Below are 19,251 nucleotides of genomic sequence, written 5' to 3' on the forward strand. Positions count from 1 at the left end.
GAGAACTCGACATTATGCCACAGTCAAGGCCCCAATACATTTTGACGTGACACCATGCGCGTGCTCGCCGGCGTTTATTTCGTCGCGTCACGCCGGCGTTGCGACGCCAGGCGCCGGTTTTGCCATATACTCGCATGCGTGTGCTGCGCTGCGTTTCTTTGACGCATGCGCGTTTCAGCTCGTCCAGCGTCCCTCCGTCACGAAGAGAGGGAGACGCAGGGTTGTCTGGATTTCGCGCCGGTGAATTTTGCGCCGGTTGCCGTCGGGCCACACCGACGGACGCTGGTCGCACCGGTCGCACCTGGCGTCCGACTATAGAGTGCTCGCGTTTTAACGTTTTCTCCTGCTCTTGCATCCGCAGTTCTTGCTGTTCCAAGTTACAGCCATGCTCTTCGACCTTGGGAGTGGCTTATACTTGCTTCATAGTCACGTGAACAAGATCGCGGGTGTAAGTATAATTCCGTACGTGGCGTAAACAGATTACGGAGTGCTTGATCTGTGAACAGGCTAAGCCCCAAATATTAGGAAAAAAACTAAAACATATAATCCGCCAAAACTCCTAGCAATTCAAAATCCCTGCGAAACCCGCAAATTAACCGAAGTAGACTAGTATTTTGAATATTTCTTCCGTAAATACACCGCTTTTCTTACTGCTTGTTCGATCGCCATGTATACCCTGTATTTCTCCATGACAACGTTTTGCTTATAGTAACCCCTTATTTCTAGTCCCACCAGCTTTTTGGTCCCACCAGCTTCTAAGTATGGAACAAAAAATTTTCCTTTTAATTGTAAGGCAAGTTGTATGGCATAGAGCAGACAACACTTACCTACAGGATGCATTGGTTGCCAGCAGTGGCGGTCGTGTTTAGATGCAGGTTAAATGCTGGAGACTTGTGTGTTTAGATTTACGATCACATTAAGGAACTTCCCTTAGTTAAAATTTCCGTAGCTCTCCACCAAGGCGCCGCTCATATCATATCATGGTTTCAGAAAGTAAGCCCCCAAGCGTCTTTATGAAAAAGCATTGGGTTTTTTTTTGGGGGGGGGGGGGGGGGGGGGCACGGATTCGATATTTGAAAAGCAGCCTGAAGGCTATGAGACAACAATGGGCCGAGCTAGAATTTGCGTTTCTCGCGTAACCCTATTTCCCGCTAACCTCTTTTTATTTTTGTTACATTGATCGTGCGTAAATGATACAGTGCACGTACCCCGTATCACACGCGGGACACTTCAAAGGTCAGGCGCGGAGTCTACATATTCTTTAATTGGTGTCGCTCATCGTTGACCTACTGCTTTCTGTATTTACACTTCCAGCTTCAAAATTGTCTGAAAACATCCTTTAATCAATACATCTATAGCTTAGATGTTTACACAGCGGTATTTTATTACGGCACTCGCCATAAAGGTCGTCTAAAGCGCAGGCGCCTCTACGCTGTTTTCCGGCACGGCGTGACACCATGACTTTTACAAAAAAAGAGTACTCTTTGCTCACAAGATGTAATAGCTGTATGAACACATTATTTAATAATTTGTCACTTATCTTTGAACTAAATTCTTGTATTATTACAAATGTTGGGATTAAGCGTGGCAAAACCACGGTATGATTGTGTTACAGATACTAAGATACGTTTTAGTTACAGATGCTAAGATGCATTTCTCTTTGACGTGACAAAATATTTACGAGATAAGTTTGCGAAAAGGTTAAAAAAGTATACAGGAATACACATAAAAGAATATCAATGCAAATGCTGGAATACATTTTTTGGGGGGGAGGCGGGAGATGAAGATTTTCTCGAAAGACATTTGTTAGGTGTGGAGTGATACATGAAATAACTTTGCAGCGTGCATTGCAACTCTCAAGTAAATATTATCACCTGAATCTCTAACAAACATCAGTGAATTCGGTAATAAAAGTTTATCAAAAAAAATAAAAGTTTATCCAATCCAATCAGTGAATTCAGAGAAGGTGTAGATTTATTTGACATAAAAAAGCAGCTTCGTTGAGACGGTTCTTACGCAAACAGAAATCGGGATACATCAGCTTCTGAGCGTCTGTTAGACTTTAACACAAAATGAGCTAACTCACCAAATGCCTACCCTTCTCTTTTCTTCCTCTACAAAAATAAAGAAGTTTCTGAGCGCTGCGCAATTCTGAGAGATAGCAAGTTTGTCGGCAAGGAGGATAATACCATCTCCGCAATTATGCCACCAGCGGGGTCGGGTGTTTTCTGTGCGTGTGGGAACCCTCCGCCATACTCCCAATATTGTCGACCGACGGCACACCTATTTTGCGCTGAGCCAAACAAAGGTGTGCCGTCAAGCAAAGGTGTGACACCTTTGTTTTGCTTAGCGCAAAATAGGTGTTGCTTTCCCTTTCGCAGACACGTGTATGACATTCTGACAATAAAAAGATAACAATAATGAGATATCGGCAACCGGCACAGTATCACGACATGATATATCCTGATAATAATCCCTACAAATATAATTTTCCACTGTACCTCGGTGCGCAAATGCAGTTATTAGTATCTGTGAGATACTATTGCGATACTCCTGTATTGTGATACTGTACCTTATGACCACTGCACCAGCACTTTATGAAGAATGACGGAGGAGAGAGCCCCAGACACTTCAACCACCCGAAGTTCTTCATTGTGCACATGGACCTCCAGCATTTTCGCCTCCATTGAAAGTAAGACCATGCATGTGCTTGCGTGAGTTGGTATATATGCGCGGGCGTAAGCAACATAAAAAATTATTTTCTTTCTGCGCATAACGTTCGAGAAATGGTGTCAGACGGAATATGGCGCACACTCAATAAATGTGCGTTCTGTCCGTCAACGCTTGAGAAGTTCGAACGATAAATTGATACACCAGTTTATTTTTCAAACTTCTCAAGCGTTTCTTAGCGTGCAGAAGAGATTTTATTTTTTAGAAGGCAATGCCAACCACTTAAGTAATAGATGACTGATTTATATGTGGCGTTTAACGGTTCAAAACCAACTAATGATAATCAGACGCCGTAGTGAAGGGCACACGCCGTAGTGAAGGGCACCGGAAATTTCGACCACTTGGGGTTCTTTGACGTAACTCAAATCTGAGCACGTGGGCCTACGGCATTTTCACCTTCATTTAAAATGCAGCCGTCACAGCCGGGATTCGATCCCGCGACGTGCGGGTCAGCAGCCGAGTTCCTCAGCCAGACCACCACGGTGGGGTGGTTCCCAAAGTAGCCACGCAGTTAATATTACATAAAACTACGGGAAGTGAAAGAAAACTGACATGCCACCGGTTGTATCATTCTGTTCGACTGGCTGAAAAGGGATCACTTATGCATGAAGTAACTAGGACTTACGCCCCACGAAGTTCTGAATATCGCTCTAATATATTAGTCCTGGGTGATTCCACGAGAGATCGACACGGGTCCAAAAGTTGATATTCTAGATTTCATTGAGTATTTTATATTTCGTGCACCTCTCACCAGGTAGTCCGAAAAGACAAATTCGATTTACTATTAACGGCATAACTTACGAGAAAAAAGATATCAAACTTCACCAACACGGAGGCACCAATTTCGTCACCTGTCATTTTCGAAAATTGCAGATGCTATAAAAAGACAAATATTTTTGTTTCAAGGAAGATATTTTTTACCTGAAATGTATGTCTAATGAAGAATGAATTCATAGGGTTTCTGGTTTGCAGACCTTAAGACAATAGCTTTTAAAGATGTCTAGTTTGGGACAGTTTAAAATAGTTTACGTATTCCCCATTTTTGTTTCTCTGAAAGTAATGCAAGCAGCGTTTTCAAACTTGACAAGTTTTAAGGATGTAGTGTGTTCTCTAGGTACATACCTTATTTCTGCCGTAGGGCAAATGTAAATTTTTATATATTGCCTCAAGTTGTCATATTGGCAAAAGTGTACTCCACTGAAATTTGAATAATAAAAAACCCTATCTTCAACTTTTCTTAAAATCTCGAAAATAGACAACCGAAGGACATCATACAGTAATATAAAAAAACTTGTTGCATTATTTTGTTTTTAGCGGCAATATTCGTGGTACAAATGAGAGCTTTTCGAGAATGCGCTAATAAGTTGAGAAATCTAGAAATCGGAACGGAAAAGCAGCCGTAAGCTTCAAACGCGAGTTAACGTGGCCGCATTTGGTGAAGAAAGGCTGTTTTGGCACTGTGACAAATACGTACCCATGAAGGCACATTTATTCTCCTGATAACACAGCTCTAATAGAGGATATCTTCGACACTGTAACTCAGTTTCAAAACATCATTCTATATTTGCAGATAAACTCAAACATAAAATGCTCCAACCCAAGTATTGGGGCTCGCTAGAAAAAGCAGATGCGCTTAAGGTATCCTTACTGGTATTTTGGTGGTGACTGCGTGAAAAAAGAGATGCGCTCAAAATGGCTGCATCTTTTGCAGATCTCTATTAGCAGTACGTGACGCTAACAAAATACGACCATGATATAAACTGCAGAAGCGTACGCATTTGGGCTGGTTGGTTCATGTTCACAGAAGTTAAAAAACAGCGCTAAAAAGACGGGACAAGAAAAGAAGGACAACAGGACAGGGCGCTGACTAGCAACCAAAAATGTTTATTTCTTCAGTCAGCATACATATATACCACCGCACTATCGCAAAAAACAGCCTACGCAGCGGCATGTGAGCCTGCGCAGAGGCATTCCAAAAATTAGTTTGACAGAAAATTGATTTCCTTCGGAAGGAGGGAAATGGAAGGGAGGCTAACACATGCCTCACCACTGTTATGAATGTGAAAAGCTTCCGAAATGAGACGTGCACGTTCATCGTGGTAGTATGATAAGAAAATGGTATCTTTAAAAGATGGGTGGCAACCGCAGTTGTTACAGTGAAGGGAAAGCTGACTATCTGTAGCGCGATTATGAACTTTGTTTGAATGCTCGCGCAAGCGGTCATTAGCACAACGGCCCGTTTGCCCTATATAACACCGACCACAGGAAAGAGGAATCTTGTAGACAACGCCATGACGACATTTCACAAACTTGTGCCTGTGCTTCTTAGTACATCCTTTTTTGTACGGTGCCTCACGATTAACATGCTGGCATAAGCTGCCTAGCTTATTTTGGGCAGAAAATAGCAGCTTAATGCCTGCCCTGGCGACAACTTTTTTTAAATTGTGCGCTACCTTGTGCACATAGGGGATAACTGCTACGCTTTTTAGCCGGCTATTTTCAGACTGCACAGTGGCCAGGCGCTTGTCCTTACAGACTGCTACTAGGCTTTCAGCAATACTAGTCAAAAGCGTTGCAGGAAAACCTGCAAGCTTCAGGCGGTCAACTTGCGAAAAGAAACACTTTTCAACTTGGTGGTCACAGGACCTGTAGAGCGCCGCCTTCATGCAAGCTCTTGCAATGCCACGTTTAACAATTTTTGAGTGCGCCGAAGAAAAGGGAAGAAGGGCCTTTTTTGACCTGGGTGCGTAACCCCAACACACGTGGCTGTTTGAGAACGACAGTTCTAAGTCTAAAAAGCGTAGTTTGTTATTTGAAGGATGCTCAGTCTTCAATTCAAAAGAACTTAATTCTGCGCGGAACACGTCAATTATTTTAGAAGCAGCAGGCTGCGCGTCAAGTGGGTTAGTGCGGTAAAAAATTAAAAAATCATCCACGTAGCGCATCACTTTTACCGTGCTCGTCTGATCTAGCTTGCTCTCTAGATTGCGGTCAAAGCTAGCCAATAAAAGGTCACTCAGAATGGGGGCGATGCAAGACCCTATGCACACTCCTTTACGTTGTATAAAAAGCTTATCATCCAGGCAGATGAAGGTCGATTGCATATAAAACTTTAAAAGTGCTAAAAACCGATGGACAGTGATTCCACAGGCGTTTTGGAACTTAAGAACCCCGAATCTGTCTATGCAATAGCCTACTTCAGTACACACTTCTTCCTGAGGGAGCGAATAATATAAGTCCTTAATGTCTATGGAAAAAGCGCGCACACCTTCTGGACACTCATCCTGGAGAAAGGTAGAAACAGTACCTGGCGCCCTTATGAGGTAGGGGTCGTCGACGTCGAGAAGGCCCAAGAACCTTTGCAGAAACACTCCCACCTCACGTTGCCAGGTTCCTCGCTCAGAAACTATAGTCCGGAACGGGCACAATTCCTTATGGGTCTTGGCACTGAAGAAAGCTGATAGGCAGGTCTCTTTGCAGGCTTTTACAGACTTAGCCAGTTTTGCAAGTCCGGCTTTTTCGCACAGCTGGACGGCCCTTGTCTTTACCTTCGCCGGAACCACTCCTTTTACTTCGTTGAAGTTCTCAAGAATGGCCGCGGCTGCTTTTTCTTTGTAGAGACTTCGAGGCAACACGACGAATCCCCCTTCCTTGTCGGAGAGGAGAAGCTTCAGCCCTGCTTCTCGAAGAGAGGTAACCATAGTGCGAAGCCTGGCACTGTTGCCTTTTTTACCCGCTGAGGTAGGCAGTCCACGCCTTCTCTGACGCACCTGTCGGATTCATCCATGCTTGCTTTACCAGCAGCTGTTCTCACCAAGCTGAGCAACTCTGTCTTGTCCAGATCAGGGTGCTCACAATACTTTGGACCGAGCCTCAGAAGATCAGCCACGTTGTTCGGGATTGAGGCTTCTCCGAGCACCAGGACATCCTGACCTGGCACATAATTCCGACGCTTGCTCCTGGGCAGTTGAACGAGTATGTTGCCCCACAGGAAGTCGGCGGTCTGGGACGCCAGTCGTAAGTCTTCAATGAACTTCTTCTGGGCACTGGGGTAAGGCAGTTCGTTGCGGTTCAAAAACTGCAGGCAGTCGGTGTAGAAGCGTACTTGTCGCCATGCCTCAGACCTCAAAATCCGGCACATTCTTTTTGCATGCCCTTCTGAAGGCCTCATAGCCCCAAAAAGAAGGGCAACTTCTGGCGGAAGGTAGGAATGTTTGAGCGAGTAGGCATAGAGACGAGCTCTACAAGTCGCAGTGGCGAGCAAGTTGATGCAGATGACTGAAGAACGTAAACACGAAAAAGACACGAATGATGAAAGAGGGCCCGATGTAGTAGAAATAAACTGCAGAAGCGTACGCATTTGGGCTGGTTGGTTCATGTTCACAGAAGTTAAAAAACAGCGCTAAAAAGACGGGACAAGAAAAGAAGGACAACAGGACAGGGCGCTGACTAGCAACCAAAAATGTTTATTTCTTCAGTCAGCATACATATATACCACCGCACTATCGCAAAAAACAGCCTACGCAGCGGCATGTGAGCCTGCGCAGAGGCATTCCAAAAAATTAGTTTGACAGAAAATTGATTTCCTTCGGAAGGAGGGAAATGGAAGGGAGGCTAACACATGCCTCACCACTGTTATGAATGTGAAAAGCTTCCGAAATGAGACGTGCACGTTCATCGTGGTAGTATGATAAGAAAATGGTATCTTTAAAAGATGGGTGGCAACCGCAGTTGTTACAGTGAAGGGAAAGCTGACTATCTGTAGCGCGATTATGAACTTTGTTTGAATGCTCGCGCAAGCGGTCATTAGCACAACGGCCCGTTTGCCCTATATAACACCGACCACAGGAAAGAGGAATCTTGTAGACAACGCCATGACGACATTTCACAAACTTGTGCCTGTGCTTCTTAGTACATCCTTTTTTGTACGGTGCCTCACGATTAACATGCTGGCATAAGCTGCCTAGCTTATTTTGGGCAGAAAATAGCAGCTTAATGCCTGCCCTGGCGACAACTTTTTTTAAATTGTGCGCTACCTTGTGCACATAGGGGATAACTGCTACGCTTTTTAGCCGGCTATTTTCAGACTGCACAGTGGCCAGGCGCTTGTCCTTACAGACTGCTACTAGGCTTTCAGCAATACTAGTCAAAAGCGTTGCAGGAAAACCTGCAAGCTTCAGGCGGTCAACTTGCGAAAAGAAACACTTTTCAACTTGGTGGTCACAGGACCTGTAGAGCGCCGCCTTCATGCAAGCTCTTGCAATGCCACGTTTAACAATTTTTGAGTGCGCCGAAGAAAAGGGAAGAAGGGCCTTTTTTGACCTGGGTGCGTAACCCCAACACACGTGGCTGTTTGAGAACGACAGTTCTAAGTCTAAAAAGCGTAGTTTGTTATTTGAAGGATGCAAATCTTGCAAGAGCTTGCATGAAGGCGGCGCTCTACAGGTCCTGTGACCACCAAGTTGAAAAGTGTTTCTTTTCGCAAGTTGACCGCCTGAAGCTTGCAGGTTTTCCTGCAACGCTTTTGACTAGTATTGCTGAAAGCCTAGTAGCAGTCTGTAAGGACAAGCGCCTGGCCACTGTGCAGTCTGAAAATAGCCGGCTAAAAAGCGTAGCAGTTATCCCCTATGTGCACAAGGTAGCGCACAATTTAAAAAAAGTTGTCGCCAGGGCAGGCATTAAGCTGCTATTTTCTGCCCAAAATAAGCTAGGCAGCTTATGCCAGCATGTTAATCGTGAGGCACCGTACAAAAAAGGATGTACTAAGAAGCACAGGCACAAGTTTGTGAAATGTCGTCATGGCGTTGTCTACAAGATTCCTCTTTCCTGTGGTCGGTGTTATATAGGGCAAACGGGCCGTTGTGCTAATGACCGCTTGCGCGAGCATTCAAACAAAGTTCATAATCGCGCTACAGATAGTCAGCTTTCCCTTCACTGTAACAACTGCGGTTGCCACCCATCTTTTAAAGATACCATTTTCTTATCATACTACCACGATGAACGTGCACGTCTCATTTCGGAAGCTTTTCACATTCATAACAGTGGTGAGGCATGTGTTAGCCTCCCTTCCATTTCCCTCCTTCCGAAGGAAATCAATTTTCTGTCAAACTAATTTTTTGGAATGCCTCTGCGCAGGCTCACATGCCGCTGCGTAGGCTGTTTTTTGCGATAGTGCGGTGGTATATATGTATGCTGACTGAAGAAATAAACATTTTTGGTTGCTAGTCAGCGCCCTGTCCTGTTGTCCTTCTTTTCTTGTCCCGTCTTTTTAGCGCTGTTTTTTAACTTCTGTGTACGACCATGATCAGTGCCCTCAGATGTGCTTAGACAAACATGCCAAGAACGTATGCCAGGAACACGTGGCGACGATTTCCACTGGTTCTCCTTAAACTGACGGAATGTTTCTTGCTCGTCTGTATTTGCACACTGCAGCCTGACATTCTTGAGCTTCGCACTCATTTACGCCACCATTTGGGATGCTGACATAATCACAGCAGAGCTTGCCACTCTGAGGTTGTAGAGCGTAGCCTGATGCTTTAGGAGGCCACCAATGCCGTCACAAGAGTTCTTGCGATGTCCTGTGGCCGAAAAAATCCACTTTGTTGATATATGATCTTTCTGACATAACTCGAACAACTGGTACTTGTTTTTGAAGTGACTGGATGCGCCATCACAAACATAAGTAACATGTTTGTCAGGCTTAAGTTGTTCCTTTAAGTAGATGTGAATTATTTGTAGAGCAAAACAGGCATTTGCAGCATCATGGCATGTGTCATCACTGATGACAGCAAACTTTGATTTTATTGCTTCTTTGTGACGACACACGTGAATATAAACACCTGTTTTGTGTACCTGTTGCCCCGCCGCGGTGGTCTAGTGGCTAAGGTACTCGGCTGCTGATCCGCTGGTCGCGGGTTCGATTCCCGGCTGCGGCGGCTGCATTTCCGATGGAGGTGGAAATGTTGTAGGCCCGTGTGCTCAGATTTGGGCGCACGTTAAAGAACCCCAGGTGGTCGAAATTTCCGGAGCCCTCCACTACGGCGTCTCTCATAATCATATGGTGGTTTTGGTACGTTAAACCCCACAAATCAATCAATCAAATCTTGTGTACCTGTGATACGACTGTACCTCATTCGGCAAAATGGCTGTTCAATTTTCGGCGAAATCAAAGTGAAAAATGCACGATTCTTTTTCTTGGTTCGCTTTCGCCTGGCGTATTGCTGATTCTTGAATATATGTTATGTAATCAAATGTAATCCACTTCACGAACCATGGACTTAGCTCTCGCAGAAAAGCACGTGCCTGGGTTGTTTCTTTTTTACTAGATCGCAATTTTCCCATACTGCATAGGCTACCTCAATATCTTCAGGGATTCCTAAACATGTGGCTGTCAGAGCGTCCTCCTTAGCACAATAGTTAAAATGGCCTAAAAAACAATCACTTGCAGGGGAGCTGCAAAGACATAGTTCTTTGAAGAAGTCCGCCGTGTAGGCACCATCGGTGACGTCTTGTAGGGCAGAAACACACTCCGTGGCATTAGCACAGTATATACAAAGGCACGCTTCTTGGTTTGGTGGAAGAAGAACCCACTTCGGCCTCAGTGAATAAAACTTTGAGAGCGCAATAGACGTGTTCGGATTATCTTCTCTGAAGAGACGGTAAGCCTCTCGCACCGAACGAGTCATAAACCTTTTCGAAACGAGCTCCTTTTTTCCGTCAATGATAACCGATACTACATTTTTTTGTTGGCACTCTGCCGAGAGCAGCTATACTCATCTTTGGAATAGTTAGCGATAGCTGCCTGGTCGTTTATTGGGTTCAGCCGTGTCCTTTTTACCGCATTTGGTGCTAACCATATCCCGTGTTTTGCGTGCCAGCGTCGGGGTCTGTATATCATGTAAGCTGACAAGTTTGGTATAAGCGCTTGGAGTTTTCGGCGCTCCATATCGCTCGGCAACAGTGTCAACAAACGCATGCGCTCTTGATACAAAAACACGCTTCATAGGCTTGCTTGATGTTCTTGAACCACTGGGCACACACACTGCATTTTAGATCTGATGGTTGAAAGTGGCGGTTACACACGTTAGGTGGCATTTCACGGTTACTGTAGATTTGCTGCTAAGTTGCCTTGGCTCTGCATGAACTTTGCTATTTTGCGCATGCAGCTTCTCCAGTCGCATATGTGACAATGCTTCAGTCGTGTTTACGCACCACTCTTGACTTCTGCCTTTTTTTTTTCTGGCAAAAACTCATGAGCTATTTCAGCTGAGAAGCCATCAGACGAAGACAGCATATCTCCGAGGCGTCTGAAGCAGTTCTGGCATACGTGGTCGTTGTTGTGTGCATGGCGGGCACCTTTCGGCAAAAGCTTCTGGAGGGCAAACAGGCCGATGTCTTTGACCTTGCGGAAGTTTCTTTGATAAGGTGTTTTCTTTTTATGCAACATGAGGTAATGTGAACAAAATAAAACTATCCCGGCTGAAGTGGTCCTCCATCGCCACGTTCCTTGAGGCTCAAATTACTGGCCATGCAACTATGCATGAAGCCAGCAGCACGAAAGTGATCTGTCGTCTGTCCCGATGTCTCTCACACTTAATGAGAGCAAACGTAAAACAGCGTGCGCAAGTATTCGCAGTTCGAATGCAAAGCTGAAGTATAGTAGGTTAAAATGAATTTCGCAGTGTTTTTGTCGATAAAAATACGGGAGGCGTAATCTTTGTCCCTACTTTGAACCATATGATCTAAAGCATTGCCTCCAAGATGCGGCGCACAGCAATTCATATGTAGAGCAGATGACGGATGACAACTTGCCCTAAAGCGTATTCTTCAGTGTAATGCGGCAGTCTTCGTGCCCTAAATTATAAAAAAATTGTTATGAATCGTTTATGAACTCATTCATTATTCAGTTATCTTACCCAACGTGTTGCAAACACGTGGCAGTTACAGCAGCTTCATCTGTGTGTCAGTAATGGAGAGGCACAACATATTAGAAGTTTCTGTGCTCTACGTATAAGAGTGAATTCAGATGCTGTTGAATATCGTGTTCAAAATAGTTACTCCTATCTGCTAAAACAGCCTTTCTTCACCAAATGCGGTCACGTTACTCGCGTTTGAAGCTCATTGCCGCTTTTCCGTTCCGATTTCTAGATTTCTCAACTAATCAGCGCATTCTCGAAAAGCTCTGATCTGTACCACGAATATTGTCGCTAAAAACAAAATAATGCAACATGTTTTTCTATATTACTGTATGATGGCCTTCGTTTGTCTATTTACAAGATTTTAAGAAAAATCGAAGATGGTGTTTTTTATCATTCAAATTTCAGTGGAGTACACTTTGTTAATATGAGAATTTAGATGCAATATATAAAAATTTCCATTTGCCCTACGGCAGCAATAATTTATGTACCTAATGAAAACACTATATCCTTAAAACCTGCCATGTTTGGAAACGCTGCTTGCATTACTTTCGAAGAAAAAAAATGAGAAATAAGTAACTCATTTTGAACTGTCGCAAAACTAGACATTTTTAGAAGCTGATTTCTTAACGTCTGCAAACTTGACACCCTATGAGTCTATTCTTAATTAGACATGCATTTCGGGTGAAAAATATTTTTCTTGAAACAAAATTATTTGTTTTTTTATAGCATCTGCAATTTTCAAAAATGACAGGTGACGAAGTTGGTGCCTCCATGTTGGTGAAGTTTGATAATTTTTTTCTCGTAAGTTATGCCGTTAATCATACAACGAAGTTGACTTTCACGCTACCTGGTGAGAGGTGCACGAAATATAAAATACTCAATGAAATCTAAAATATCAACTTTTGGACCCGTGTCGATCTCTCGTGGATTCACCCTCTAGAAGACACTGCATGGTGGATGATGCAAACGGGCAGTGGCGCCGACTCTATTCAATTCACGAAAATAGTTGCTTATCCTCGAGCAAAATAACTTATATTTGCAAACAATCTGGCCCATCCTTAAGCCGGCTTGTGCAGAAGCAATCCCTGTCTCTGTCCTACAGGCATTGGCGATGGTGACAGGCGGAGTTCACGCGGCGCACCTCTGCTTCACCGTCAACGAGCACTATTTCAAGTCCAGGGGATACTGACCAACTGAACGGTGGCCATCCAACAGTGCTGCCATGCTCGATGCTCGCCGGTGTGAAAATAACACAAGAGCACAGCACTCACGCGAGTGCAGTTCCTCATTATCCTACAGCTCATGGTTTTCACTCGAAATGTGAAATAAATATCAAACGTTATACTTGATAGGGAACGACTGCTCGTTGCCCGTACAGCACTCGGTTGTGGACGCATGCAACTAGAATCTCGGCGAGCGGCAAACGACCAATATAGGGCAAGCGGCAAACGGTAAGCACCTACATGTTCACTGTTGCGTCTCTCTGCATGGTCATGCATTTTGTTTTATTCCTTGCTCACATGTTTTTTGGTGAACATTTTTTTGTTCACCGCAAAAGTCTCTAATGCCGGAGTCTACCAAGGCTTTTATGACTAAGCTACCACGTTGAAGCGTCCACATCAAAAGGTACTCTCCTTGCCAAACACCAGTATACAGTATACTCTACCTCTTTTATGAATGCACTATATACAATAAGCTACTTCTGTAACGACACATTTCACTTTCGTCTTATACCAATTCCTATGACGGAGTGGTCTGCCGTCAGCTGCTTCTTTTAAATGCGAAACATTCATTTGTGGACATTCAGCGTTTTTATCCATCCGTCAGTCCCTCTACCTACCTACCTACCTACCTACCTACCTACCTACCTACCTACCTACCTACCTACCTACCTACCTACCTACCTACCTACCTACCTACCTACCTGCCTGCCTGCCTGCCTGCCTACCTACCTACCTACCTACCTACCCACCCACCCACCCACCCGCCCACTTACCTACCTACCTACCTACCTACCTACCTACCTACCTACCTACCTACCTACCTACCTACCTACGCCTGCTTTAGGCTCTGTGTGTGTTCGTGTGGCTTAGAGCTGGTTTCTCAGGAAACAAGAATCGGTAAATGCTCTTCGATAGCACTTCACCACCCAATTTTTTTCAAATTACCTTTTCAAATTGGGCTACGAAGTTCAATAGGGTTGATTTTTCTATCAAAACAAAATCGAAACACAGCAATAAACAAAGCCGCAAGTACGATTCGCCGCCCGCAAGTACGAAGACTAGACAAATGTGTATACTACCCATCATTCCCATGGACACTGAACGATCGCAGCGCCAAAGTGTCCTCTGGTTAATGTTGAAAAACTCTATGGACGAACGGACACACCGACAGATGTATGGATGGACGCATGAACGGACGCGGGGGCGGATGCATAGACGAACGCACTGACGGACGCACGCACGGACGGGTGGGTGGACCAACACCACCTAGACTAGTAGGAAGGCCCCTCCAGGGAGAGCGTGACGTCACGCTAGTTGCCCACCTGCACTCGGCCGTCGTCGCCACTCGTTCTCGTTATATCTGCTGTGGGTACTTATTGAAAGCGGGTGTTTCTTTTTTGTTCTTTTTTGTTCCTGTGCGGTCTGCATTTGTTTACGCCTGCCTTTACACTTTAGTGATCAAACTGTAATAGTCAGAAATGCATTTGTAGAAGTGGTTTTATTAGGACGAAAGGCTAAAACCATCCTACCTCATTTCTCGTTCAAGGTTTTGATCTTTATGTCAGCTGCCTTTTTTGTGCGGTGCTTTGGATGGTTTCATTTTGAAGTCTACAAAAGTTGTTCAGAGCGACATTTGTTGCAACACGTACTACATGCCACACTATAGTCTCAGAGGTATGGCCATTTTCACAAGTCTGTAGCTCAACATCTCCTAGCAGAGACGTGGTAATGGAGCTTACAATGCCACGTTGGTTGTTCGATGCGAGGAACGCTTTTGCATTTTCTCTCTTGGTGAGCTTTTCGACAACAAGCGTTGTCACCAGCACCATGTGCACAGTACATGGCTGCGGAAACTTCAAGCTTCCACTTGACAAGTTGTCAATCATTGTGTTATCTTCCAGATCTATGTTCCTGCTCTCCAGGACGAGCACGCTGCTGCAAAATGCGCATGACAGCTTCTTCAGAGCATAATGAGCACAATATCTAGTGATATAAGCAACGACCTCCATGTCATGCTTTGGGTTGGAAATTTCACCATTTGAGATGTGAACAGAGAAGTCATGTTGCGATACTTCTGTGTCACTTTCGCTGCTGATGTCTGGCTGCGGAAGCATCAGCAGCTTTTGCAGACGAATTTTCTTTTCAGACTCCAGAAGCTGCCTTACGGAAACACGATATTGTGCACCAGCAAGCTGACGGTAGCGACCGAACCGATCTCCAAGAGTGTCAGTTTGAAATTTTCCCAGCAAGACATACTTGAACTTCAGTTCTTCTAAACAGAACCGCGACAGCTCAACAAGAGAGTAGCAAGTGAGTCTCAACGCAGAATGTGTTTCCCTTGTCAAGCAGCCACGGCTCATGTTGATGCGCTGCTCCAAGCATCCAGCCAGTCTACCATGCCACTAAGGAAAACCAGTTGTTTATATACCGTACAAGTCACTAGATTTTGAAGGGTGTCGTTCAGTCGGCGACCTTTCGAAGGGGTCTGCACGTTGACGATTTTCCACCACGTCGATATGATGTTTATGAAGAGAGCTGTTGAACTGGCACATGTGGTTTCAAGGCATCGCCACGCGTCTCAAGTGCGTTTGATGCAAACGGATTAATGACATTTAACACCAACTTTACATTTTGTCTCTCCATAGGTGTTGGATTGATTGCCTTGGAATTTAGCTTGTAGCCAAGCTTGAGAAGTGATGTCTGCTCCAGTGCATACAGCTGCCGTACGGCTTCAAATGATGCTGCTTTCATTTTGGGCGGCCCGTCGGGATATATTCCTTACGGGCTCACTTCAGGAAAGTAAAAGCATATTCCTTCGTTTTTTTTATTCATCCAGTTGTTCCTGATGCATTTCAGTATGTGCACAGGGTCTACGAAATAAAACAGAGGCCGATTGTTGTCGGCTGGATGAAGATATACAATGCTTACTTCCTGTTTCTCTGAGAAAAACGACATCATTTTCCGGTTGAGGGAATTGTTGTCGGTAATTACAGCAATGACCCTGAGGCCCATAGATTCCACTTCTAAAATTACTTTCTTGCAGAACTCATGTAGAATTTAGGCGGTTATTTTAGCAACAGGAAAAATGTGAAGTACATCTTTGTTTGATGACAAGAGCGGCTGAAGCATGAAAACATGAGCGGTTGTGGCTGCCTCTTCAGAATTGGCTGCAGATCCAACTATGCTGCCCCCTTTATAATCGAAGTATGGCTTGATATGAATTTCATCAACCATTAGCGTCACCGTCTTTTCGTGCGGCTGCATGCACTTCACTCTTTCTCGAATGTAGGAGAGGAAGTTCGCTTCGTTTTGCTCCTTCGGTGGATCGCCTTCATACTTGGAACAAACGCGGCGCAGGGTTGAAGGATGGGGTAAAGTCAACGCTGACGCTGATCTGGCAAAGTTATAGGCGTGCGGAGATATGGAGTGCAGGATGCTAAAAAACCCTAATGTTTCAGCACTGTAGCGACGAATGGGGGCAGCGAGTGCGAGAGCTATTTGCTCATTTAGCAAACGAAACAAAGCACTGTGTCCTTCGGTCGTGTCACTGTCTTGGGACAGTTCATTCAATAAGGAGCCGATATGCTGCAACACTGATGCTGTTTTCGACGGACTTGCAACTTCAGGCGTCTCAGTAATGTGGTTTTTCAGCTGCTGGAGCAGTGAGGACAACGTCCGGATGTAGCGCACTGCGTCTGGAAGTGCGCCTCCGCAAGGTAATGAAACCAGCTTGATCATACCTGCTGAGACTGCAAGTGAGAGATGAGCAAGCACAGTGACGAAAAATCTCACGTGCGGTGAAGGATGATCTTCGATGCGGAGAAACATCACACAACGATCGTTGGCCTTGATGGTTCAGAAATCATTACTGCATACAGCAGAAAGCTTGCCTCTTAAGTGTTCGAAAGAGGACACAGCATTTCTCTCCTCTTCGCTTTTTTTTGCGCATATAGAGTCTTCAATCGCTTTGCTCAAGGCATCGTCTTTCATTCGAGCTCGTTTCGAGACAGGAGATTCTCGACGATTGCGATGGGTGCTCATGTAGGACGGACAGTTCGGAAACACCGATGGTATAGCATCTGACACTGGGCGCACCCTCTCGCTGTCGACTGTCAATGTCCGTCCCGACGCTACGTCAAAATGTGACAGCTTTGTGATGAAGTCAGCCTCGAGGAAGTGGAGTTCACAGACCTGCGCCAAGCATAACAGTGACTTCATTACTTTCATACGAAACGGGCTAATGGGAACTTTGACACGAGCCTGAGTATTTCTGTTCTATTTTACCGCACTTCCCTACTTGAAGCGCGACAAAACTACCATCACCACTCACGATACTCGCTCCGTTCAACAGTAACAGAGCCAGAACGCCAGTAATGCGATAGAGCTGGTAAGACAACAAATTTCAGCAGTTTCTCACTTTGGAGTCTATGCTTGGTTTGTAATCCTTTCGCGGAATGGCTTTTATCCAAGACTTCTTCCGAGCTTCATCCTTGGGGAATGCGAAAACACGCACTTTGGGACCACTGTCATAATTGCCGCGGCACCCGGGAACACAACAATGTCCCATGTCGCACTGATCGATGTGTAATCACATACACACAAATACAACACCAATGAAATAGGACACGTGGGAACGGACGAAGACTCAGAGCAGTGCGATGCAGCACCAAGCCTAACGCAGTCTAACCAGCGAAGCAGGTAGCGATGAAAGGCAAACCTGTCGTGGCTTGTCCGCCGTTCGGGGTAAAAAAGTGCGCGGGGTGACACCACCACCTCAGCGACGCGTCTTCGGCCACTGGACAGTCGGTGATATGTCCGGGGAGGGGTTGAGGCTGCCACCCAGGAACCGGCGAAGGACGACTCTTGCGACGCGTCTCACGAACAAGTAGAAGATGCGTTTAATTTACATGTTTGCAAGAGAAGTACATTGCGACGAGAGCGTACAGACGCGCCTTTCCATCACAAGGGCCCAGAGCGCACTCGAGACGAGCGGGCCAGCGAAGTCCAGAGAGAGAGCACAGCGAACTTTCGACACGCTCCTTTTATAGCCGTCCGTGCACGCGCTAGACGCCGACTGTGTGTCCCAGCGACGCTGATGTGCATTTCCTGCGGCGCACACAGACGCCTCCCGCGTTCCTGCAGGACGCGGACAGCGTTTGACTGTTACGCCGATGAGCGTCCCTTGCAAGCCACCTCCTTGCTGTACCGGTCATAACATCGGACAAGTAGCGTGACGTATGCCGTCTGGAGAGAGGGGTACAAACGGGCCTTGTGAATAGTCTAGGTGGTGTTGGAAGGACGCATGGGCGGCCACACAGACGCACGCAAGGATGGACGGAAGAAAAAAAAGTTTGCAGCATATCCACGGAGTGAATGATGAAGAGTGGGGCGAAGCATTCCTCCGTCCATGCGTCCGTCTGTGTGACCTTCCATGCGTCTGTTTGTGCGCCCGTCCCTGCGTTCGTTCATGCATCCGCCCCTGCGTCCGTTCATGCGTCCATCCATGCATCTGTCTGTGTGTCCGTTCGTTCATCTATTCAACACTCCAAGTCCCACCATCTCGCATCTTTTTATCATATATCCCCCATATAGAAGCGCCGCCATTCAGTGGACATTCTAGGGACTAAACGAGAGGTGGCACACGCACACTTTCTTACGGCTTGCACTTCAGGTCTATTTCCTACCTTCAACCACCTTGAATTCATGGTATATACTAGTTCACTGTATTCATGGCACTGCGGCCCAATGCTCGCTAAATCTTTCTAAAACCAAGAAGGTTACGCCCAGCGAGTATAACGTAGCAACCTTTTCCTGTCAGATAGTGCTCAATGTACATGCCAGTGGCTGTTAATGTGAAATCAGAGACAGGAGAATTCAGCTTTTAATTTCCTACGGCTTGCACTTGGTATCTGCTTCCCCCCTTTAACCACCTCGAATTCATTCATGGTATATACTAGTTCATTGTATTCATGGCCCTGCGGCTCAACGCTAGATAAACCTTTCTAAAACTAAGACAGTTACACCCAGCGAGTATAATGTAGCAACCCCTTCTTGTCCGATAGTGCTCAATGTACAAGCCAATGGCTGCTAATGGGGATCGCAGCGTGCGCGTTGACTAAAAGCCAAATGCTCCTGTCTCTCATTTCCCATTAGCAGCCATTGGCATGTACATTGAGCACTATTTTTTGTTAAATAACGCACAGAAGAAATCTCTCACCGGCACCACCTTGGAGGTCAAATGTTATACCTTGCACGTCAAGCGTAGGACTGGTTACATACTACGACGGGACGCGGGACGATCGGGAGCCGCTATAATGTGCTTCGCCCCTAAAACGACTGGACGGACGGATGCTTCGCTCCACTCTCCATCATTCACTTCG

The sequence above is a fragment of the Rhipicephalus microplus genome, unplaced genomic scaffold (assembly GCF_043290135.1).
Source record: "Rhipicephalus microplus isolate Deutch F79 unplaced genomic scaffold, USDA_Rmic scaffold_15, whole genome shotgun sequence".
Classification (NCBI taxonomy): domain Eukaryota; kingdom Metazoa; phylum Arthropoda; class Arachnida; order Ixodida; family Ixodidae; genus Rhipicephalus; species Rhipicephalus microplus.